The 25654-nt window shown below is 39.9% G+C and overlaps 1 long non-coding RNA gene across 2 annotated transcripts in view; it reads right to left on the bottom strand.

Annotated features, from left to right (window-relative positions):
- Nucleotides 1-25654, bottom strand: part of LOC136099607 (uncharacterized) — a 67268-nt gene that overhangs the window by 21910 nt on the left and 19704 nt on the right. For both annotated transcript variants that reach the window (XR_011738468.1, XR_010651106.2), the window contains exon 3: nucleotides 9509-9688. This is a non-coding gene — a long non-coding RNA (uncharacterized lncRNA). The remainder of the gene's footprint in view (nucleotides 1-9508; nucleotides 9689-25654) is intronic.

Below are 25654 nucleotides of genomic sequence, written 5' to 3'. Positions count from 1 at the left end.
GCTGGTCATTTCATCAGTATGACCATACTCAGGTGCGAAGGCTTAAAGTGCAGCACTCACCAGAACAGTTTGGTTGTTTATCCTAAGCAAAAGCTTGGAGCTCCTGCAAGAGTAATTTAAATTAAAAAAAAAAAAAAAGTCAAGCTAGCACCTTTGCACAAACACAAGTTACAATTAAAAGCCAATAAAACCCAGTACTTGTGCTGTAAGATGCAGTAGGACCACGGTGCTAAGCCTGACTCAGCCATGCTTTCCCACTGGTTTCAGGACAAGTTGCATGTCAGCAGACATCAGGCACACACTCAGAATTTTTTTTCCCCTGTTCATGTCATAAAGATGATTGGACCTTGAATAAGGTAATACTTGTCCAATGAAACCCCCTGTGGTGCAGGCAGAAATCAATACAGCCACATTGCTCTGTCAGATGAAGACAGAAAGCCTGGCAGATGGGTGAAATACTGCAGGGATACACAAGCTGGTACGCTGGGCTTTCTCATAAAGCAAATTAACAAACCTTGCCAGTTCCTCATGTTTTCTTGTAAGAACCATAGAAAGTGAAGCCATCCACAGCTCCCCAGCACACTGACTTCATCACCCAATTATATACAGAAAATTTGATAGAAAAAATTGTCTTAAATCAGCAAAATTAAAATGTGAAATAAACTATTTCCTAAATCTCCCGGGTTTTCTTTGAACAAAAGAAACCAACAGAATGATTTAGATTCTCATACCATCCTTAAAAAGCCATCTCAGATAGTGTAATGTTATCATCTTGTTCTTTGCCATCTTCCCTCAAAGATTTGCTCTGGAATACAGTGGGACAGAGAAGGTGGCTCTTGTGGGCTGACACAAATCAACTGAAAAGAGCTAGCAAGATGTAAGATGCAACCATAGCTGGCTTCTGTCAACTGCGCAGCTTGGAGCCCGAGCTCCATATGAAAACACAAACAAGAGTTTTGTGCTAGGTTTGAAGGCCTCACCTCTCCCCATCTCCAGAAACAAGAGACATGACAGGCAAAAAACCCTCACGTTTCTGAAAGCTACAGTCTGATTATCAGTGAGACTGAGGTGCCCAGATGCTAACATATTAAGGAGAATTTTACAAAGCAAGTCTTATCCTTTCTACAAGCTGTTGTGAACAACTCTGCCTCAAACCCATCCAAAAATAAGCCAAATCTGCTGTAATTCATGGACTAGCTAGCTGCAAAAATATTTCAGATTTATTGCCTAAATCCTGAATGAGCAGGGAGACAATGCAGAATAGAGCATCCATCTTGAATTAAAGCACAAAAATCACTTTTCCTGTCCTGAAACACAAAATGGCAGTCAGGAAAAAGGAATTATTAAGCCAGGCTATGCCCTCACTCATTAAGACTTGGCCTTTATTACTAGATCATTACCTCTAACTACTTCCAGCTTCTCCTCAAGGTAGCTTAAGACAGTTAAATCTCACGTGTTTGGGCCGGGGAACGCGTCCCTCAGCGATGGCCTCCTACCAGCGTCAGTCCAGCCAACAGGCCCCATGGAGGACTGAGGAAAACAATTTCTTCCAATTCTCAGAGTAGGGATTTTAGATTGTATTTCAGCTGGACAGAGAACAGAGTGCTGAGGGAGAGAAGCAAATTTGTGTCATACCAGGCCAGCAGTAGCATTGAAGACTGTTTTATTATTATTATTTAACATTTCGGAGGCAGCCCCCTGCCTCTGTCATCCATGCAGCCTCCAGCAAGAGAAAAAAAAAATCCCCCAAAATAAATCCACATTATCAAATTTACTTTCTAGTCTGCTCTTGCAGCCCTGGCTCTGGTCACCTCACATCAGCCACGACAGGGACACGCAGCTCCCATTTTGTACCACAGCGCTCGATGAACCTTATAGATGCTGCAGAGCTACTTCCAAAATGCTGCTCTGGAGGAGGAAAATGTTTAATGGAGGCCTTCCAAAAATCACTTGTTGATAGAAGACAAGTTCTCAAAGTAGCTTGATTTGATGCAGGTGGTTTGGGTAAGATAATTTTGTGATGAATTAAGTCTCCCTCTCAGAATCAGGCCATATTCCCTGCTGTCCCCAGCACCTTCCTTTGTTGGTGCAGGGGCTCTGGCTATGAGTGACCAGAGCAAAGGCCTTCTCCTTCCACAGGAATACACCACCACAGACCAGGCTCTTTACAGATGACTTTTTGTCCTCTCAAGCCAAGCAGTAGCAATAGCAAAACTTGAGCAGGAGAGTTGGAGGGGAAGGCTCCAAGGACACAGAAATCCAGCCTCCTGTTCTGCCTGGATTTCATTGTACAAGCCCCAGAGCACCCAGTCTGTGACTCTCTCTAACCTCACCGCAGAACTAGAGGATCACAGAATCACAGAATGTTAGGGATTGAAAGGGACCTCAAAAGGATGGTACTACACCAGCAAAATTAAAAAGCCTAAAAATTAAAATTAAAAAGGCCTCACCAAAAATCTTTGCACAGAAATCTTGACTCAAATGTACGAAAGCTAAATTCTTACTTTCCCATCTTCACTAGACACAAATACAGACTGGAGAGAGGGGAAGGGAGAGGAGTAACCCCAGCCTAACACCACCTTGAACAATTCCAGCAACATCACACAGATCAAAAGAGCAGCATGATCTATGAGAAAAATAAAACCACAACAAAAACCCAAACCAAACCACTTACAGCAATCAACAAATCACTGTGAACTTTCACACACCTACAATCCAAATATCTTTTCCAGACTGCTCAAACTGGGAGACGATGACAGCATCAACCACCTTTCCTCTCATTTTTAGATTAAAATGTGAAATAGAAATTGCATTTTTGTGAAAATACTCAAAATAAGTCTTGCTTTTAAAATTCAGCGACAGACCACAATCTGAAGCAGGAACTTCTATATTCTTTTATAGGTAATTACCTTGTTATAAACAATGCATTTGGCATATGTTCAGACATCACTGCAGCTTGAAAAAATACTCAGAGAAATCAGATATAGGTATACATATTTTCAAGCCCTAACCAACATTTCTCATTTCCCATCTCGGTATTTCTACAGATTTGTTCTATCATACATATAAAAAACTTACATTTGCCCACGAAAGACCTTAAATCAACTCAGTTCAAGTCTTTTAGCCAGACCTCTTTCTTCTTCTGCCAAGAAACAAGAGTTTCTTTTCTGGCTGCCAATAATTATTCCATTCCTGTAGTCAAAGATGTAAATCCTTGCTGTTCTCCATTTAGATTTGTCTTTAAAAATTCCATGGGGACCTCAGGGAAAACTTTCGATTCAGTTTGTCTCTGGAGTTTCCTGAACTGACAGTTCAGACACCAACTTAAGTTTGTCTTTAATGTTCTTCATTTTTGATCCTTTTCCTCCCCTCGCTTGGAAGAGCTCAGCAAGGCATAAAAATATTTTACCAGATATTTTTCATTTATGTTTTTCATCCTCCAACTGCTCCTCTCCTATCCAAACAAAGCCATACAATGCTGTGAGTTCACACAGTTCTAACCAAACCTCTGAGCAAAAGAGCAGCAAAACCCCACTGAAGAGCATTTGGGCTTACACACGCACACATCTCTGCAGGACAGACAAAACATTAAATCTAGCTGAAAACGCTGTCAGAATAAAGTTTGCCACTGGAAGTATCAGAAAACAGACCTTCATTAGCAACAGAGTTTGTCTCATAAGGTTTATTATCACCAAGCATCCCTCGGTTTGGATATTTGCTGAACTTTCACAGTATGCAAACTCCAGCAAGGCCGATCATGAAAGGCAGCTTATACTTTCAATGAGGAACGCAAGTGAGAAACATCCTCAGGAGAGCCCTTTCCTGTGGTCTGAGGGGAGTTACTGCAATGGTCATCAGAAGGGCCAGTGTCCCTAGGAGTCAACACAACAGGATCTAGCCACGAACATGAGTGGCTGTGGGACTTTTCACGAGTGCACAGACTTTTCAGTGAAAGGCAGAAAAGTTTGATAACTCCTGTTTTTGCAGACGTATACACTATGACACACACCTACTTTGAGTGGCAACAGATACAACTGCTTTTGTCACTTTTAATTTCCAAGGGTGTATGCTACACACAATTACCCTAAGGTAACTGATGTATTTCAATTTAGATTTGATCTGCTCTTCCATGCAGGCAGCACAAAGAATATTGTAGCATTTCATCAAACGCACACAGTCAAGCTGCAGGATCTTAATAAGCAGCTCCATTGATATCAATGCAGTAAGTATGGTCGCTGCTAAGAAAAAAAAAATAATCTACCACTGTACATATTTTAACTGTACTTTGTGAACTAAACATAATCTAATGCCATCTCAACATCCTTACTGAAATTGTTCGCAAGCCAGTCAGGTTGAACAAAGTTCAACTATTTACAAAGTTCACAGTTGTACAGAGCTGTCTATTTCTAGCCAAGGAACAGAACATGAATTTCACAGATCCTGGAATTATTTCATTTGTCAACATCAACCTATCCCTTGACCATCAGAGCTGAATTATTTTAGCAGCACTTTTTCAGAACAGCTGAGCCAGCAGGTGCTTCAGGCTGTACAGAAACCAGCAGAGAAAGGCAGCCTTCAAATGATGGAAAGCCCAGAAGTCCTGAGTTGGTGAAGATGCTCATTGTATTTCTGCTGATCTGTGTAATGAAATGGGGTCAGCTGGACCCTCCTGTAGTCTAAGAATACACACAGGGTCTCAGAAAGCAAGGTGAGGCTGGCTTGGAGCCAAGTTCTGTGCTGCCCTGGCTGCCCGGGTGTGATTGTCCAACCTGGGCTGCCCTGTGAGCACACACTTAAAACCCCCACTCAAAGAGGTGCCGTGTGCCTGTTTGGCACCTGTGGGAGGATGGCAGCACAACAGAAGCACAAGACAGAGCTTTAATAGCAGCCCTGATGGTAACCCAGCATTAGGTCATGTAATAAACACACCCTTTCCACATCCCCAGCAGTGCAATCCATCTAAATCATAGGGAAAGGCTGGAGCACAACGAAACGAACTGACTTGCGATGGCGTGATTTTGTGTAACGTGCTTCATTGCAAAAGAGAGACTCCTAAACAACATGGGGTTCTGTGTTTACAGAGGGAGTGTCATCTTCTTTCACAAAGGAAGAAGTGCAGAGATTCTGTCCAAAGCCAGGATTAGTGTCTATCTTTCTGCAATATTATTTTAACAGCTTAATAACAGGAGCAAGGTAGCAACAAAAATCCCTTATTAACTGTAGCAGGAACAAAACCGGATCCCCTTATGGAGTGGAATCAGTGTTGCAAATGTAAGCCTTACTCAACACAGCCTTACTCTACTCTCCCTTTCAGAGAGTTAAATAAGGTATAATTTAGCTATCATATTACGCTATTTAAAATAAGCAAGCCCTCGGCTTCTCTTCTGAGGTACTTTGTAGTTATAGACTGCAATGCTTAGTTGAAGTTTGTTTATTATATTATATAAAGTGGATGCTACAAAAGCGTACTTTCATTTAATTCATGCTAACATCCTTAAAACCGGAGGCCAAAACTAAGGAAACAAAAGCCTAACTGTAGCTAAGTAGGTCTTGGATGGAACCCAGGGCCGACAAGCAGTGAAGTCTCCTACAAGAATAAAAGCAGCTTCAGCTTTTGCATTCTATTTAATTAAAAGTTTTAAGAGAATCAGTTTACAAAAAACGTTTTTAAAAAACAGAGCTTAATTCTGAAGAAAGCTTGAAGAAAAAGTGTTTGCTCAGATTTTAACTAAGTTAATGTATTTTTAAGCTTTAAAATCTTTGTTTGAATATGATTGCATAATATTTGTATTACAGATGTTCCACACCTGTTTGCATTTTGCAGAACAACAGCTGCTTTTACATGGTTCTTTTCCTCAGTCACAGCATAGAGAAAATTCCAATCTGGAACCCATGCTGTCATTTCAGGGGCAGTTATGACCCAAGTACAAATACTGTGTTTTTCTTCCCTTTCATTCAAAACAAACTCTTTTTTTCCCGTCTTTTTTCAATTTAGATACAGGTCTTCAAAGTAGAAAAGGTTGTCACAGATCTTTAAGTTCTCCTGCACCAAATCTGAATCAGTGACAGTGAGATTCTCTGCATAAAAACTCAATTTTTGTATAAGCATCAAGGTCAATTGCTGCTCTCTTACTGCATCATCAAGGAAGTGTTTACACTTAAAATCAACAGTATATTATTCTTTCCCCTTTGGATGACGAGTCAGTCACCTCTCTTCCCCCTTCACCTCTTGTTTCCCTCACCAGCAGCTCTCTGAAACTTTTAATATAATGTTTTTCTAATATTCCACTTGAAAACCTCAAGGTCAGGCTGCAATCTCCAAACAAGCAACAGCTCTGGCCAAGAACTTCCACACATTCTTTCTTATCACAGTCACTCCATATATTACCAAACCTGCATGTTAGGCAATTACCTAGAGGAACTATGTAATCAAAAATGTAACTGGGGGGCGGGGGGGGAAGAAAAATTTTCCTTTTCCTCTGTGTTAAGAGTTTACAGGGAGAAAATTACAGTACCAAAATTAAGATTAGAAGTAAGGCAACATGATAACAAGAACTATCCTGCTCCTCCTTGCTAAAAAAACCCAATAAAAACATAAGCAATACAGCATGTTGAGCTTAATATGCAAGAATGATATTGTCCTGGGTGCTGCCAAGAATCACTTGGAGCAAGTCACTTCTGCATCTTAGCAGAACCAACCTTCAAGGAGAGAAAGGAAAAAAAGCAGCCCATGCCTACAATCAGCAATTTCCCACAGAAGACTTGCTGTGGGAGCCATCCACATTACCTCTCCATGGACCCAATCCAAAGCTCATTACTGGCAACACGCTTTTGAAACAGCCCTGTATGTTTTTTCACAATGGGAAAGCTCTATATGCAATTGATAGACTGTAAAGAATCTTAAACTCTTTGAAGTCTGAGATTAACAAGAGAAAATGACATAACATTTGCCTTTGGTTTGGCAAGTGATACCTGGGAGAAAAAAAACTCTGTGATCTAGAAATAATGCAATTTATACAGCGCTCAGTATGGTGCAAGTACACCCCAGGATACCTTTACAATTAAAGGGCTGGAGGTAGCAAAATTACTGGTTGCTCTCTATTATCACACAATTTAGTTATTAGACTTTATGAACAAAACTTTCAAAGAGAAACATGAATGGTGTTCAGAAAATGAAAAATTTTAATTAAAACAATTTATCTGAATTTATTTTAGCAGTATGCTTGCAAATGCATTCAAACAGCACTAACAGAATAATTTAATATCAAATAAAATACAAAAATATCCAAAATCCCATAATTTCACAGTTATTTTGTTTTAAGATTTCATTTAGAATAAACTCTGTTCTAGCTCTTCAGGAAAGTGGCCATATTTGAAGGAATGAGCATTTTCAGAAGCACTTTAGGCCACAGCACAGTGGTGGAGTAAGCTACTATTCAGCTGATCCACATAAAAGCTGTTTTGCTTATTTAGTTTTCAGTGGGGTCAAGCTTGCAGTTTAAACAAACATTAATGTCAGCACAAGTAAAAGGGCAGGAAAGCGTGGCCGAGGAAGAATGTACAAGAAAGACTCCAGCAGTCCCAACTTCCACTGATGAAACAGAAGATGGAATTTCTCTATTAAATGCACAAACAGGCAATGCAAAATATCAAGAAGTTTTTCCAACTGACACAAAATAACAATTCCAAATCTAAAGCTAATCTAAAGAGGAACAACATAAAAATCGAACCACACAAATTCAGGATGTTACCTCATTTCAGGAGGTTGTATTTCCTTGACAGCAGAGCATATGATCAGTATTATCACATAGTGGAGGATGTAACTGTGTGCTCCACCACCCTCAGAGATCTCTCTCTGCCAAGGGAACCACGTGTATTAGGAAATGCTACCCTCTATCGTTTGACTACTCTGAACAGGGAATGTCTCCTTAACATGACAATTCTAGGAGGCCAACTCTGCTTTTCTCAGAAATTACGACACAAATCATGCGTTAAATCCCCACAAACCTGAAGCGCTGGTGGTTGTTCCTGCACAGCCAGACCTCAATATGCTTTTCACTCATCAACTTACTTCTTGGCCACAGCAATCTAACAGGCCCTGTGACTCTGGCTTACCCTCCAATTCCTTTTTCCAAAAGGAAGGCAAGCCAGAGCCTGAAAAATAATTATTGCTTCAAATAATTTACCTTTTTTTTTTTTTAGCTTTGCCTAACAGTTTGAATTCTTTCTTGTCTTGTAGCAGCACTACTTCAAATCCTTACGTGATCTTTTACCACTCTCCTGTTATCTTCCAACTCCCATCCCTTTCCAAACCCTGGTATTTAATCTCTTAGAACAGCCCTTATTTCAAAGATTTTATATTTAAATGCCTTTGCTAAAAAGCTGAAGCAGTAGGATCTGAAGTAGGAAGAATGCTATTGCAAAAGGAGCTAGATGGTGATCTTTGCATTCAACTGTATTATGAAAAATTTCTTAGAGAGCAAAAAAGGTGTTCTCTCCCATAAATAAGAGAAAAAGAGAGGAACCATATCCCTTCTGCCAAGGTCACTGCTTAAGCAGAGCTGCAAAACTACACTTTAAGGATTTAAATCATGACAGTAAAGTTTATTCTACATTTAAAAGAGAAACTCTACCTGTCTAACAGCGAATAGAATGAAAGAAATACAAGGAAGAGGAGGAAGAAAAGGATTGCCAGGACAAAGTACAATGACCACTACAGTCTCGGGGTGGGGGGGTGGGGATAAGTGGTAGGGAACTTTAAATGGAAAACATAAGCTAAATACCTTTGTACCTTTAATTCAGTTAATATGGAGGTGGAGTTAATAAGTGTTGGCACCTCTGAATTTCTTTGAAAATAAACTCAAATTTGAAGTCTCCTAGAACCTTTTTGTCTTCTAACTCCTGTTTCTAGCCCTTTCAAGTGGGAAACGAGAATTGAGTGGCTCCTAGAAAGCAAGAACTAAACATTTAAGGATTATTTTGACTAAATACATTACTGATGTGTCAACCTGAGGTTGTCTACACTCTAACTTGTACATAACACCACCTCTAAATAAACAGCAGGACAGGGCTGTTTTAACCACTGCTTAAGGATGAAAGTATTGTAATGTATTATTGCTACTATTTAAGTTTTCCTCAAGGCAGCAGTGCAGCTAAAGCATATTGCAAGGCCCTTCTGACTTTAGAACACAAGACTTGACATGATATAATGCTACTATTTACTTACTGACACCATAACGTAAATTATAAAATACAGGTTGTCAGAAATACAATCAACACAGAGCCCACAATACTCCATCCTTGTCCTCCAGATGATTTCCAAGGCAGGGAGAGTAAACAGCCTTCTCCCAGCTTTCTTAGTTTCCACAGCTGAGAGTGTAGGATGTTTACAGTACCTGTCACTCAGAGCTCTCAAAAACAGGCCAAATGTCAGCAGACCGAGTACAGGCTTCATCACTTACTGCCAGAAACATGCAGATGTCAAGTAAAGGGAGGAAAAAACCCATACCCATTACTATTTTATACCACATGAATCCAAAGCAGCGTTAAGTCCTTTGTGCACGAGCTGGGAGGCATAAGAAAGCAGCTTTGGCATCTCCAGAGATCAGCCACCGCTATGGCCACCGGGGCACCGCAAGGCCTCCTGACAGTTCGCTCCAAAGCACTCCTGACTGTCTTGAAGTTGTGCCTGCAGAAAAGAGAGAATTCACCATTTTAACGAGTGCACACAAATACATGAACAAACAATCAAGCAGAAAAACTGCATTTGCATTCCACAAGTAAAAACCATCATGTAATTTTTCCACAGGAAATTTTAACACAATTTTAAAGCAACATCTTAAGAGTGCTGGCTTAGAGGAATGCCTACAATATCTGGTTTATTTTTAATTATCAGAGGAGTTATGGTTCTGGGCCATCTTTGAATACTGTGAGGCAAAGCATATGTTTAAAGACACACCTTGGTAAATTTAAGAGTTAACAGCAGTCTAGGTATGTTTGAGATTGTTTTCCCCTCACAAATAGACTAAGTATTCAGTTTCCTTAAATAAACCACCACTAAGGGAAAAGTAAAAGAAAATCATATATATATATATGTATATATATATATAAATCTAGTCATAAATAACAAAAAGGTTTTTCTCATGTAGAACAAAAGCCAAAATCCTCAGAAGATCAAAAACTCCAGTTAAACAGGTTTTAGTACAACATAAGAAACACTTTGGGACAAGATTATTAACAGCTTCTACTTTAAAAAAAAACACATGTAAGTTCAAGAAAACGTGCAAGTGACTGGAGACCTGAATAGTATTAGATAATCACAGCAACGTACTTGAAGAAAATTTGATTTGGTATTGAAAAGGCAGAGGAGCTTCATCTGAGAGCTTAATTCATAGAAGGGTTGGCCCAATACCATTATTTGAACACCATTTATAGCCCAGTATATTGGCAGGCTTTCTGAAGAAACAGCTTTCCTTTGGATATGAAGTATGTTCCAACTGGACCCAAGTTACTGTACTATTTTCTCCTCTACTGTTACCTGCATCTCATTCATGTCTGAAAAATCAGGCCACATATCTAAAAGCTCAGTCACAAAAAGTCCCCAGTGTGGATCCCTTTGGTCAAGACAAAGAACTACAGCAGCAGGAGAGGGAAAGATGGGGACTGTGTAATGGCATGCCCCACTTCACCATTCATTAGAAGGCCTAGAGATTTGCAGGAGCCTGAAAAGCTGAAATAAATCTGAAGGTCCAGATCACCTTCACATTCCAGTCCTCTATAAAATAATATAAACCACAAGGGCAAAGGCGGCAAAAATTGCAAGAAGGGGTTTCCTCCTCAAGCTGTCCGTCATGCAGAAATCATCTCTCTGATCTGCAGCTGAACAACCTACCCTAGTTCCATGCCCAGAGGATGTATTTCTCCTAGAACACTCCACCAATTTTATATGTTGACCGGGGCGATGGGTTGGATCTCTCTAACACACACAGCAGAAGAGGGAAATCCCTGTCCTTTAATCCAGCAACCCAGCTGCTCAGTGCCAGGTAACTCTGCAAGGCACAGGACAGCCTGGCATCGGCTCCACAACAAATCCAGCAGGACGAACAAGCGCATAAAGCACAGAAGGAAAATCACAGAGCTGCATCCTCAGAACACACAGAAGGAGTAAATCTCAGAATAATCCAGGTGTGAACACATCTCAGGAAGCCATCCAGTCCCAGCCCCTGCCAGAGGCAGGGACAGCTTCAAAGCGCCACACGAACAGCTGCTACAGACCTTATACTGCTCATTCAAGGTTTTCCAGATTAAGTACAATTTGCAGAAGTCACTTCAACCTCTTAAAAGAGAAGGCAGAAAAGTAATACTGTGTAAGTCTCTGATTAAATTTACCACAGTACTCTCAACCTTTTGCAGACAGACGTTTCTATTGTTAACAGATCCTATTTTGACCATCTAAGGGTGATCAATCATGATGCCATCTTGATTCGCATCTCTTATCACTGTTGGTTTACTTCTATTTACTATTATTTTATTCTCCCCGTATAATTAAAACTTCAGGGCTTAAAATCAGACAGTTGACTTTGAAAATGTTAACCTATGTTAGATTGTCTAACATTTAAACAGTTTTCCCATGTTTAATGAATGGAAACTAAATGAAAACAAAAAAACTGCCTCACCCCAAGTAATCCAGTACATCCCTAAGGCAAATAACCCCAAGCTATCAAATTCAGAGAATATGGATATTGTTTTTGCTAAAAAATAAGTAGCAGGAAAAAACTCAAAATGTCTCCTTTGGCTTTTTTCTATAGCAACAAAGAATTCTGCTTTCAAAATAAGCCTGTGAACTATGGGAGCTGTTGGCCTCATATCTAAAAGATTTATGAGAGCCAGGCAACATACTGTCAGCACACAAAGGAAGAAAACTTGTTAAGGCAAATGATGCAGTGACAAGGAAAAACTCAAACAGATGAAGGAAAAACAATCCAGAAATCCAGAACAGAATAAAAAATAAGCAATGTATTATTGTCTCATACTATTACGGAATCCCAAGCACTTCTGAGACTTACTATACAATCTTTGGCTTCAGCATTTGAATGATACAAGTGATTTAGGACTTTAAAAGCCCGTTTTGTATATATATTTCAGATATGGTTCCCACCAGATAGTTACAACAACTTCAAACAATTTAAGGAAGTCTTCTGCTAAGAACTGCATTTATATTCAACACAGTAATTCCTATTCTGAAGGGCCTACATTCAAAACAAGAAACAGGAGAACATGACACCAATGAAATAACTACATTAAGCCCAGGTCCAGTATGTTTCCAGTGCTTCGCTACTGACTTCCAAATCATTTGAACTGACTGTTTTATTTTAGCCAATATTTATTAAGTCTGAATGATGCTTCTAAGGTGAGATTCTTGGGAAGGGGTAGGAAATTACACCACATCCTTCTGCCTAAATAGATGCCTACCACTCGCTAGGCACAGTTCCTTGTCTAGGTATCCCAATAGCAGCAGAAAAACAAACCAGCAGCTTTCATTGCAAAGCATGTCCTTCTACAGGTGCCAGAGAAAACACAAAGCTGGCGATTTGCCAGCAAGTCCTGCACAAAGCTGGACTGAAATTCTGCAGCTGAAGGAATTAAGGGAAGGCACCACCTGCACCGATAGCTTTGCCGAGACCATGATCACCATGTGGCTATCACAACAGTGAGGATAAACTGCTGCAAAAATAGTCTTCTCCCCTGGATCTCCAAGAGGCGAAGTGTTGGTGAAACAGTTATTTAGCTGACCCTAGAATCTGCTCTCTCCCCCTCAGCTTCATTGTTCTCCACTCGAGCAATATGACCATAAAAAGAATAATACAGAGACTTACGAAAGAAACAGCTTCTAAAAGAAGGTAGTGCAATAACAAAACCCAGCAACCCCAAACCCCAACTGAAGCACTGCCCTGCCGTCACCTGGAAGCAACAGATTCTGTACTGGACAATACAGGTCACACAATAAAGAGACCGCACTAGTTCATTTGCTTTCATCTCACAACAAAGCACTAGATGTAAGGACTGAAAAGAAAATTTATTCTCTTTAGCAAGTTAGGTATTTAATTTCTTGTGATGACAAGAAGTTGGGTGCCAACACACACAAATTACTCACTGCTCACTTTGCAGAATATTTGTTGCAGTCAAGAACCACTCAACTATATCACCCAAGAGTAGATGGCCAGAAAATAAAGAAAAATGACCCTCAGTTTGTAAATAGGAAGAAAATTATATATAGTGTCAGGTGTAACAGCTTTACAGTTTTGTCATACAAGCTGACATCCTGCTACTTTCCATGTACTCATGGCTCTCTGAAAAAGCTTATCTTTCTGCTACCTCTGCATCAGACACACCAATAAAAGAGGGGAAAGTATCACTGAACATTACGGATATTATGGCATCAGCAAAACTAATGAGGCACTATTTACATAGCAAACCTTCTTATATAAATGAAAAAAGTTCAAAACAGTCTCTAAAACCTCCTTCAAAAATAACGTACAATGCACATGGGGATTCTAATCAGCCTACAAAGAGGACATTCTATGATTCTGTGCCCTGAGCCACTTGCAGTGACCCACCTGAGGGGCCAAATGTGCTGTATCCCCCTCCTCAACACAGCTTAAAAACCAGCAGGTCCAGGGAAGACTTCAAGGTATTTCAAATTCTTCCTTCCTTGCCTGGCGGAATACTGGAGTAAAGGCTGTGTGGTCTTTACATCTGGAGATATATCCCAAATTACCTCTTTCACTGACCTGCCACCCCTCAAAAAGCAACCAGCAACATCTAAAGTACAACAGCTGTGTCATTTTGAAGCAGGAATTGAGATTTGGACTTGGGAAGGAGCAGGCAAAGCGGCAGGCATCCTTAGAACTTAGTTAGAGCCTGGTGGAGTTCCTGTTGTATGTCTCCATCCTTAGGCAGTAGCTGTGAAGACCACAAATCACTCACTTCTGCTGTTTTCCTACTACACAAAGCAGCATTTTCATCAAAATTGCCAAGATTTTCTTCTCACTTGCCTGCTCCTGGAAGGCTGCACAACTTCAGTGAACAAATTCTGGTCACGGTAACAACGATTCATTATCAACTTTCTCCAAAACCCCCTGACACATTTGTAAGATTACTTCAAGCCAACGCAAATGAATTTTATGATTCTTCCTGTCCTGATCATTCTGTGTTACGTTTTTGGATACATGCATTTATCTTGAGGGTCTCTTCCAACCAAAATGATTCTATACATGTGGGTATGTAAGGATGAACCACAGGGTCTCTGTCTGAGGGTAAAGACCTAAAAATAGAGGTGGATCTCAGGGCTCTCCTTTAGCAACTGTATGTGCCTTTGCCTTCTGAGAAAACTATTCCATTAATTTCCTTCATGAAATAGTCACCTTGCAACACTTTGAAGGGAGGGAAAAAACATGATAAAAACATTTCCTTTTCCATGTACCTGCTACAAGACACACACAGAATTAAAAAAAATCTGAAAGTTCTGAATACACTGTTAAACTAGCTGAAAGAGACAGTTTCAGCAGTTTTAAACCTTTTAATTTTTTTTTCTCCTAGGAGTCAGAAGCAAGATAGTGGGAGAACAGCCACCAAAGAGAAGCCACAAAATAGAGTGGAACAGCCCACAATGCAAAAGCAAGTAGACCGTAGATAAGTAATTGCCCCATGTTTGAATGAAAAGCATTTCAAATTCTATATAAATATATAAACCACCACCAGATGTCAGTACAGCCTAGAGAAATGCCAGTTCAACCCTGCACTCCAGACTGATAAGGATATTTATTTAACACCTCCGCAGCTGTCCGGGTACACAAATTCAGCCCTGCCGTCAGTCCTGAATGGAAGGAGTCACACAGAACAGAAAGTCTCACTTTCATAGGGAGAAGCAGCTCGAGACTTTCCATATGACCTCATTTGCATGTTATCAATATGCAAAAATTGAAATACAAAGCTGTAAGAACAGGCATCAGTTTCTACTGCTGCACAACATCAAGAATCAGCTTGATATTACATAATGTCTAATTAAGGTTCAATGCCTTTCTCCCTCATGCTCACCCAACTCTCTTGCTATGGCATGCATCTTTGCCCCATGTTTGCATTCCCTCTGTTTGTAAATAGCTTTAGTCTCTTTAGATTACACTGCAAAGCACTGGGGAATATTTAGCAATGAGGTTGCTAAGCTAAATAAAGCTTTTCTGCAAAAGAAGTGTTAGCATGATTGTCCTTGTGCTACACTGGAGGCTCCTGCCACCTTCTCCCTGTCTCTTTGACTTTTGATAAGAGTTGTAAGGTAAATGTCTGTGGATCATCTCCAGCTGACGTGATTTTACTCAGAAAATTCTAACAGTAGCATTTATCTCGTTTGTTCATGCAAATAAATCTCAAAATTTACAACTTCTTAATGGTACAAAGTAGTTTCAAGCAAGACAGACATCACACAACACGTGTTTGGGGCTCAATGTTCAAATTCAGTTACATACTTTGCTACTAAAGCTACTAACTAGAAAATTTTCACAGGCTACTTAAAGAAAGGGTAGGACTTATTTTAGACCATTAGTGAAGAGATAAAAACATTAAGACATGAAACCACTCCCCATCCCAAACATAACTTCTGTTATTTAATTTTAGCATGAATTTTCAGCTTTGCTAGTTTGTAGATAGAACTTTTTGTGTTACCACGATCTACAAGTCTCACTCTGAAACAAAAACAGGTATTAAGAGAACACCTGAATTTGTAGAAATGAATAAAAGAATTATGAAGTGATTACGAAATCTATCTAATGTCATTTTTGCTTAGCACAGAACCCCTGGATGTTGGTGACATCTTGACTGTTGTTTTGTGAAAAATATGCAGGTAAAGCAAAGCAATAGACATACAATGACCTATGCAATTTTAGACTAGGAGAACTTTGGTTTAAATTCGTTTCTTAGGAACAAGAGTAATACAAGAAACCAGGTTTATGGTCATAATACTGGCTTATTGCATGACCTTAAAAAAACCTCTTCGATTTTCTTACCAAATGCAGTTAACTCAGTGCACATACATTCTTACAGTCCAATGTCAAGAACTTTGAAAATGAAATAATTAAAGGAAACTTTATGTTAAAACCTGTGAACAGAAAATTAACTTTTTAGGCTGATGACCAGGAAGCAAATTTACTGAAACACCTCTGTCATGACTTACAGGGTGATTTTAGTACAGCTCTGAGGCTTAAACTTAAGTTTTAAGCCTACCACACTCTTAGATTTCCTTTGCATGGTTTCATATCTAAAGGTGAATAGAATTGGAAGAGCAGCAAAAATACAGATACACAGAGACTTTTGTGGAGCATTTATATTTTCTTAATTATTTTCTTAATATAAATGCTGGACAACTTGGATATTACTATGTAAAGGAGAAATAAAAAGCAGAGAGGCAGGCAACACCCTAGAAGATTCACCTTCTATAATTCTGAAGGGGAGATGAAGTACAAACTACTTAGTTGTTGAGCAGCAGCAACCGCAAAAAATGAATCTGAAGTATATTGCTTCACAGGAAACCCCCATAGTATCAAAATTGTGTCCGAAGGAAGAGTACCTCTAACTTTGTACCTAAATTAAGCCCTGGAACCTCCCTCTGATTCAGACAAGCAATGTAGTCTCCGGAGTTTCTCTCCGAGGAGCCTGATCACAGACTCCAGAGGGACGGCAAGTTCTGTTGCAAATCTGACTAAGTGCTTAATTAAATATAAAACCTACAAGCATGTTTCACCTTGCTTTTGAGTTTCATCAGGAAACCTTTGCACAATTCCTATTTTGTTCCATACAACTCGCAAGTCTTTGTCAGGTTAAAACAAGAGGTAATTTATAAGCACTCTCTAAACTGGAATTTTTAATTCATGAATCTTGGCTCTAATTGTAACAAAGACCCTCGAGGCTCATAGTTTCCCTCTGTTAACTTCTCTCCCCCAAATTTTCTACGCGTAAACACTTGTTTCTATGACAGCAAGTCCTTCCCCCCCACTTTTTGCACATTCAAAACATGCTAAAACAAAGCCAAGTGCCTCTGTTTTACACACACTGCTCGCCCAGGCTGAGTTTGATACATCCAGGTGACCAGTACTATTCCAGTCATCCCGTCTTCAGTAAATCTCAAGAACATTACTAGCATCAGGAGTACATGACTCAACAGCCAGCTTCCACAGTACGTCAGAATAACAGAATAGCTGGCCCCTTTTCCCTAGGAAATGTAACCTCTTCAAAATCAAAGTTTTAAGAAGAAGAATTTCAGCTTCTGCAGGAACAAAGCTGCAAAGCTGTACTTAAAAGTTACTTATTACTTCACATCAGCAGCAAAATTTGAATAGAAAGCAGCTTACAGTCAGTTACTATTTAGCACAACTTAATTTCCTAAAATCTTTAAATTAAAAGTTCAGCCTTCGGCATCAAAAGGGGCTTTGCACCTTTCTCTAAATTACCTACGCTATGTTCTGCTGGCCTCTGCCCTTTCCTCCGCACCCACCAGGCAGCCAGCTCTGCTGCTGAATGTACGGCGACAAGTGGCATCCAAGCTGTGAGACTTTGATAGAGCCTGGCAGTTCAATAGTTACAAGACAGTATTTGCACGATTGAGCAGAATATGATGGTTGCATCTCTTTTCCTCTACTGAAAAGAAGTTCTAGATAAAGATGCTTTTAAAAAAAGGGAAATTGCCGACCTGAATTGTTGTCATTTTTACATAGACAACCAGGAATGAGGTTTGGCACAATGCTTAAAGGATTCATACAGTCAATTTTTCTTGCTGCTATTGGTTTAAGAGTGCTACCAAACTCACAGAGCAAGAATTAGCAATAGGAAATGCTTCCTGCATTGCTTAACACTTATGGTTACTATAACAATGGCAAAAGAGTTTTGTTGGTTCATGTGTTTTTAATGACATCCCTTTTTTAAGGATTTACAAGTAAGTTTTATGGAAGAGTATGCATTATTAGGGCATTTCCATCCTTCAGCTACTTTCCCCATCTTAGATCCTTCAATCTCCTTACCTCTTCATTCACCACCCAGATTTTCATTTAATCTCTAAGCACAGTAGCTGCCTCAAGTTTCACTTTTCTATTTCCACCCTAGACCTTCTTCAGGTTAACTTAGCTAACAGTGTTCTTGCCAAAGTCCAAACATATTTGCACTATTTCATCCCCTTGCATTTTGAGTTGTCGGTCATCTTTTCTGTAACAGTCCAGACCTAGTCCTGTTATTCAGCTACTTTTTGTTTGTTTGTTTGTTTTCTTCTCTATCAGAAGATCCTCCATTTGTTTTTATAGCAGAGATCCTGAAAAGCTCTTCTGGACATCCAGTCTCTGGGTGATCTACTTTTCAATTTTAGAAAAATTGCCACCTTTGTGAACACGGTCCAGAAAACTGCCTCTACTCCAAATCTGTCCATTGTTACATATGAAATCTTTCTTCATTTCTCCTCCACTCGAAGAAAAATAAGCTTGCCAACTCAAATACATCATTAATACTTGCAACTCCACAGAACCAGCCAAACACCCAGTCCTACAGATTCGTTATGCAGAAAATCTAAACTGCAGGCCTTTCAAGTGATCCTTACATTTCCATCCCATCCGGTGACTCTTCCTCTTCCAGGTTCTTTTTCACACAACGTTCTCCAATGAAGGAAAAGCAAAAATATTGCTGTGACTGTAACACATTCAGAAGACTACTGCCAGAAGTCGCCCCTTTACAACTTCTTATGGCTACCCTCTCTCACTTGCATTGAACAGCAGCTACTGTCATGGTCTAGGCCTATCAAGGTCTACAACAATCCTTCCCCCGATGAAGACATCTTCTCTACTTCCAGTCAACACAATGTCAGCCTCTGCCCCACTCGCTACACTTTCTATTAAGCCTCATTTGTGCTTTCCTCTACATTTTGTCTTAAATGCAATTTCCAACCCCATAGCCTCCCTCACAGTCCTCCTTCCTCCTCTCCTCTTCACACTGCCTACAGAAAAAGATTTAAGCAACAAATTGGTGTTGCTGGGTTACCAGACCCACCAGTGCTGCCCTGCCCCGTGTTCCCCCCAGTGCACCCACCCGTTGCGATCCCAAACTCCACCAGGGAGCTCACACAAACCACCGTGCCCAGCACCACCACGTGCTGCAGCCACGTCCAGCAACCTGACTGACAGCTTACACACTCAGCCAACACATTTTAAGATCAGGCTACCAAATTACCAACATCTAAAAAAAAAAAAGAAAAAAAAGAGCAGTAATAGGTATTACTTGAAGTAGCAAGCCTGAAACTGAAACAAGGATATAAACTTGCACTTGAACGTAAAGATAGTAACAGATCTCACCTGAACATACTTTCTTTTCTCCTAAATAGGCAGTAAGCTTAAAACTTCTTTATTAGTCTTTTGGTGAGGCTCATCACTATGGTATGTGAGCAGGCCAAGAAGATCAAGTTGCTCATCTGTATTAAACAACAGTTGCTGCGGGATGAAAACAAGCAGGGCTTCAGTTTTACAGAAACCCAGCTGAGGTTTCTGTTTGGCAGAGACGATGTATTTGAAACAAGGCATGGATCCAGATCCCATTTGATCTGGCTCTTCCCAATGCATAGATTTCAGGTAAATTCAATAGCTTATCTTACCGCACCGTCGCAACACAAAGCTTTTCCCTCCCTGTGCTAACAGGATTAGGTATCGCATTTAAATTTTGTCAAACTCCACTTTGTTTTCTCCCTCCTCCCCTGAATTAGCAGATTACTGCTGAAGCAGGCAATGAGCACATGGCTTCTCCCACTCATTAACATCACGGACACGCTGTGGCACAGCTCCAAGCTCTGTTTTCCTGCAGAGGATCCAGCTCCTGTGGATGTGAACAATCTCCAGCGAGAGCTGAGCGCATCGGCCCATTTCCTCCCTTGGAAGGGAGTCTCCCAACTCACGCTCTGAACAAACACAGTCCCGGAGCCAGCCCAGGGACAGTGTTTACAGAAATAGCAATGTCACCAATATGAGAGTTTCAGATACTTTGGAACAAAAATAGTTTGAAAGTAAAAAAAAAAAAAAAAAAAGGCAATTTTTTTCTTTTTTAATGAAAAAGGAGTAAATTAAGCATTAGTCACATGTTGATTTTTTTTTAGTTATTTTATATGGAGGCTTCTTTAAAAACCACATCTATTTTACTGTGAAGTAAATCTTATGCTGAACAAAGGAACTGAAAGGTACCGATTTAGCAACAGTTCTATATTTCCATCCCCACCTCTCCTCTTGCTGCCTAACTTACGCATGTACAAATGAGAGGCCCAAGCAGGGCCAATATAAAATAGAGGAACACTTTTTTGTTGTATTTTTTTGATTATTTTTTTTAATGCACTGAAATACTTTATATTTTCTAAAAGTTTGGGCAGCCTAAAGGCAGCAGTAGCTGAAGTATTTAGAAAGGTTCAGCACCACGTGCACTTCTTCATACATGCACTTTTACAACCCTGTTTAATTAGCATCAACCTTTCAGCACTTAGCATGCTGCTAAGTGTTAGTCTATTTTTATTTTATTTATTTTAAGGAAGTGGAACAATACAGTGATCAAAAATAGTACATGAAAATAGTACACGCTGTACCCATACTTAAACAAATAAATACAGGCAACTATAATCCAAGAGTAGGATATATAAATACAAACTCCAAGCTTCACAAAGTTCATGAGAATTATAACTTTTGGGAAACCCAGTCCATCTGGTGATTGATCTTTCAGTTACCAACACAGGAGTAAAGCAGAAAGCTGCTCTCAGCATGCACTTTGCATATGAATCAGACTTGTAAATCTTAATGTGTAAGACAAGGCAAGCAGGCATAAGAGAAAAATCCATGTCGTGGTTTAACCTGGCAAGCAGCTAAACACGCTGCCGTTTACTTGCATTATTCTCAAACTAAATCCAAAACACAGCACTGTAACAACTACTGGGAAGAAAATCAAGTCTAACCCAGCTGAAATCAGAACAATGCATCATGTGTTTTTTCTCATTCCCTCATTCAGCCCTACAACCCAACTGCCGACTGTGACACACATGGCTGCTAGGAAGCAAGAGGCAAAGAAGCATCAGTCAGAGCAAACATGGACATCCCGACTGCATCCAAGAAGCAGGAAGAAACTCAAGGGTCAGCAGCAGAAGATAAGAGCAGAGACAGGTTCTGGCACATAATTTTTCTAAGTAAATGGCCTGGCAATGGAAATAATTTTTTTAGAAGTTTCCATACCTCCTCCCCCATGGAGGCTGCTAAATCGCATCCTGTTACCCTGCTCTGGGCTGTGAATCATCGTGTTAACCTGGAATGATGCCACTCACCTCCAGAGCTTCTCCCCTGCTGTAAAAATTAGCAGACTACTTCTCACTAAAAGTAATTTGCAAGATATTAAGCAGTTTCTTTCCCAAGTCTTACAATACTCAGGAATCTTAGAAGCAGCATAGGAAAAAAAAAAATTTAAAAAAAAAAAATCAAGTGACCGCCTACAGTTCTGGCTGTGCCCTTCCTGGCTAAAGATGAGAGCAGGCAGTTAGTATTTCAGATTGCTCGATGTAAGTGACCTCTCCAGCTACCACCCCATATTAATTTCCTGACCAAGCTAAGTGAAAGCCTGCCAAATATTAAAGTGAGAAGAAAGGGACGTAAGCAGCTCGGGTACTTCCTTTCTGGAGATATTTTTGACCAGTGCTGCAATTCTACGGGTCTTTTCTGAACAACTAACATGTTCAGGAGGGTTCAGCAACATCCTGATTTTTACCTTCTACACTAAATATAATTGTAATGAGATTAAAAAAGCCATGATGTCTTCCTTCTATTCTGATGTTTCTAGGTACAAAGACAACCTCTTCAAAGTTGCAGCGACTGACATTTGCCTGCTCACAGTTCCATCACGCTGCACAAGTGGCACTGACTGAAGCAACTGCAGGACAGTATCAGAAACAATTCTGTCACCACCGTTTGCCACTTCAGCAGAGGTCAAAAACTGAATTTAAGCAGCATGGTAACATATACACCCTTCTTCATAACAGAAAATCTGTCCTGGTGCTGTTCATTCTAGTGCAGGAAACTTTGTTCTGGAGAGCCCAGCACCACGACACCTCTCGACACGGCACCAGGACAAGAGGAATGTCAAGAGATGCTAAAATGGGAACCGAAGAGGAAGCTGAAAGTTAAGTTAGGTGCACATTTTAATTTTTAAAACAACAAAATCCACCATCCTAAAATTATAAATGTGGAAGTGAAGAACAAATGATGTTCAGTTTTACATCATGTGTCTTCAGATTCTTTAGAAAAGTAAGGAGTTGATACAAATTTTCTGCAGCAGAATTTACTGCAACAATAGTAATTTCTCTGACTGGATTTGAAAGCATACACCTTGTTTTCTAAAATGCAAACATTTTACTCTCATTCAGTTTAAAGTAACTGGAAATTTAAAATGAGCTCTGAAACAAATAGTAGAAAAACATAATATGCTAGCCTACAAGAATTACTGCATTCAAGGTACATTAGATACCTTTCGGTTGGCTCAAAAAAACTCTCATCTCACCAGCTGACAGTTCTCTCCTAAGAGGAGAAAACATAAGGCAAAATGTTGGCAAAATGCAAGGAAATCAGAGAGATTATTTATTCCTTACAATGAAAATTAGAGGATTTATACCTTCAGGTGTCCTTTTCGGTAAGCAACCAAAATTCAATACAAACTATTTCTCACTATATGATGTATGTCGCAACCCAGACTTAGTTCATGATGCAGTTTTTAGCACATGCTGTTTCCACTCACCTCATACGACAGAACAGATTTGATGCAGCCGTGGAAACATCTTCAAAAAGTTTAAAATTACTTACTTTTAAAGCAAAAATCCTGTAGTCATACATTAGAGGTTGAACAGCGAGAGTTTTATTAGGACCTACTGCATCTCTAGGAACAAAGACACTTCACTGGTATCTAAAACAGACAGCAGACACCCTTCAGGTGCCGTTAGGAGCATTTGGCTGTTCTACAGCTTTCATGGAGGGGAATGCATATCTGCCTATAACACTACCTCGTAACCCAATACACCTAGCAAGTGTAGTCTGCCACTGGTTTAGAAAGCTTCTCTGCAAGAGAAGCATTGACAGTGCTACAACCAAGTCTTGTCACCCATGTCCCAAGACATCAGACAGCATGTGCCCTAAGTCTGATGGGCTTAAAGCACCAGATACCCTTCCTAGAAGCATTTTAAACCTATTTAAGCTACAACGAATGAGTACACTCAGTCAAGAGAAGTTGTAGACAATAAGCACTTCTGAAAACCAGGCAGACCACGTGCACCTGAGGGTGAGCACCCAGGCAGGAATACGTAAAGCTTCAGCCCCACTGTGCAAGCACTCTCACCAACACCAAACAGGCAGCTGGCAGTGGAAAAAAACCAAACAACCAACAAACCCACATGTATAACCACAGGAAGGCAGTAGACAGACAGGCTTAGAACTGGGTCCAGCTGACACTACTGCAAGGAAGATGCTTTCCATACCTTTATTTTATGGTTGAAGCTTTTTGTCTGTGTCCTAATGAGAAACAGTTGCCCCTCTTCACTTCAACATATATCTACTTGGCAACATAAGGGCTAAACCAATCCTAAATCAGCAATACTGACAAAAGATCCAAATCATTCCAAAATAACAGTCCTCATAAGTAACAACTGCAAAAAGCCCAAGGCAAAAATGTGTTCGGTTTCAAATTATAATTATTCAAACTCTGTACTGAAACACTCACATTCTCCTTTTCCTAAAGCTACAAATTTACTTCCATTCAACTAACGTGGAAAACCAGCAGATCTTCCCATTGAGAAGGAAAAATGCTTATATTAGAAAACCTGCACATTACCTTTCAGTATGAGTTCACAGGTCCCTTACCATTGGATTCTCAACTCAGTATACTGACATGGAGGGAAGCATAACATAAAAATAAGATCTTTTAACCACGCTGATATCTGCAGTCAGTTCCTCCCAGGAATGAAACACCTAACTTTCCAAGACAGTACCAGATAATGTTCATATAACATATCTTTGTGATAGAAATGAAAAAAAAAAGAACAAGGATTCTCTACAGATTTCCTCCTGTAAGACATGAAATCCTTCTGTGTAGATAGTTGCTATGGTGCAGACTTAAAAGGAAAAAGATAGGAGATCAGACTCCTTGTTTATAGGTTTCCAATATGCTCTACTTGATCCATCTTGAAATTGAAACCCCTTAGCTTCCTCTCTCAGGCTGTCAGATGGCAGAGGACAAACACAGCATCAGCAACTTTACAAGAGCTCCCACGTGCTCTACATACATCTAGAGGAAAAACTTCCATGTGGATTAGACAACAGACAGGAGGGACAATATAGTTTCAAAAATAATAAAAGCCATACTATATCCTGAGAGACTTACTCAAGGGAAATGAGACTTACTCTGGGAATGAAATGCCAGATTATCTTTGAACACTGTCAACACTTTACCACAATGTATAATAACACTGCATAGACTTATAAAAAATACACTGTTTAGACATTCTCTGTCAAAATTCTGATTCTTCCAGGAGCTTCTTACAAAGGTTTCATCCAAACAGGTATGCCTGGCTATTTACAGAGTAGAGAAGAATAAGACAAAGACATTTAGGGTAGGATTCAACTCTCTGTAAGACATCTAAACCATATAAAGACACAAACTTCCCCTACAGTCAAAAAGCCTACAGAAAGATTCAGCTTATACTACAACAGACACTTTGGATGTGGTTCAGGTACCTAGACATGTACCTGCTGTCAGTTTAAACATCCTGGGCATTCCACCTCACTTCAAGTTGCCTCTGTTGTAAACCCTGCAGGTCCCAGGTTGTATCCATTAGTATTATGCAATTTTTACTAACGGTTTAGAGATCCTAACTGGCACTAGGTTTAGGCAGGTGACCAGAGGACTGGTATCCAGGCCCCACTGACTCTATCAACTAAATTTTCACTGACTAGGATGAGAGAAAGAACATAGAAACTCGGTGCAGAAGTATAAAACTTAGATGTTCTTCACCAGTCATGAACAGAATGCATCCTTTATTCTTTTGCCAAGTGACAAGAATATAGCTATCACTTGTAGAATAGTGTTAGGCTTTTCATCATTGGGGTTTTGTTGCTATGTGAGAGGTTTGGCCTTTGCAGTGACTTCTTTGGGGTCCCATCTTCTAAAGAAGGAGCCACATGTAATTTCTTGCCTAGATCCATGATTCAGTTGCCAGAAGATTAGACTAGAACCTTTATGCCAAAGTCTTCTATATAACCTGCCTGCATGAACTCTCTTAACCACCTTTTCTTTAATACAGTGCATAAAACCCACTCATACAGAACATGTTAGTTCTCCCATCCAGCCTGTGACCAGTCTGGTTCTGCCATATATTGCATTTTTACTGAACATGCGTGCTGAGTGGGGTAGAAGTGACTACAGTATCCAGGATAATTCCAAGGTTTAGGAACTTAATGATGTAGTCTTACTAAAATAAGTACAAAGTTCCCTGCACAGACAAGAGATGCCTTTAAAGACCTCCAGAGGGAGATGCTGTCTAATTTTTTGCATTTAAATTGCTCAGAAC

Source organism: Patagioenas fasciata, chromosome 3, assembly GCF_037038585.1.
Source record: "Patagioenas fasciata isolate bPatFas1 chromosome 3, bPatFas1.hap1, whole genome shotgun sequence".
In the NCBI taxonomy this organism is placed as follows: Eukaryota; Metazoa; Chordata; class Aves; order Columbiformes; family Columbidae; genus Patagioenas; species Patagioenas fasciata.
The sequence above is the reverse complement of the archived record's forward strand: the minus strand, read 5'-3'. Positions and strand labels throughout refer to the sequence as shown.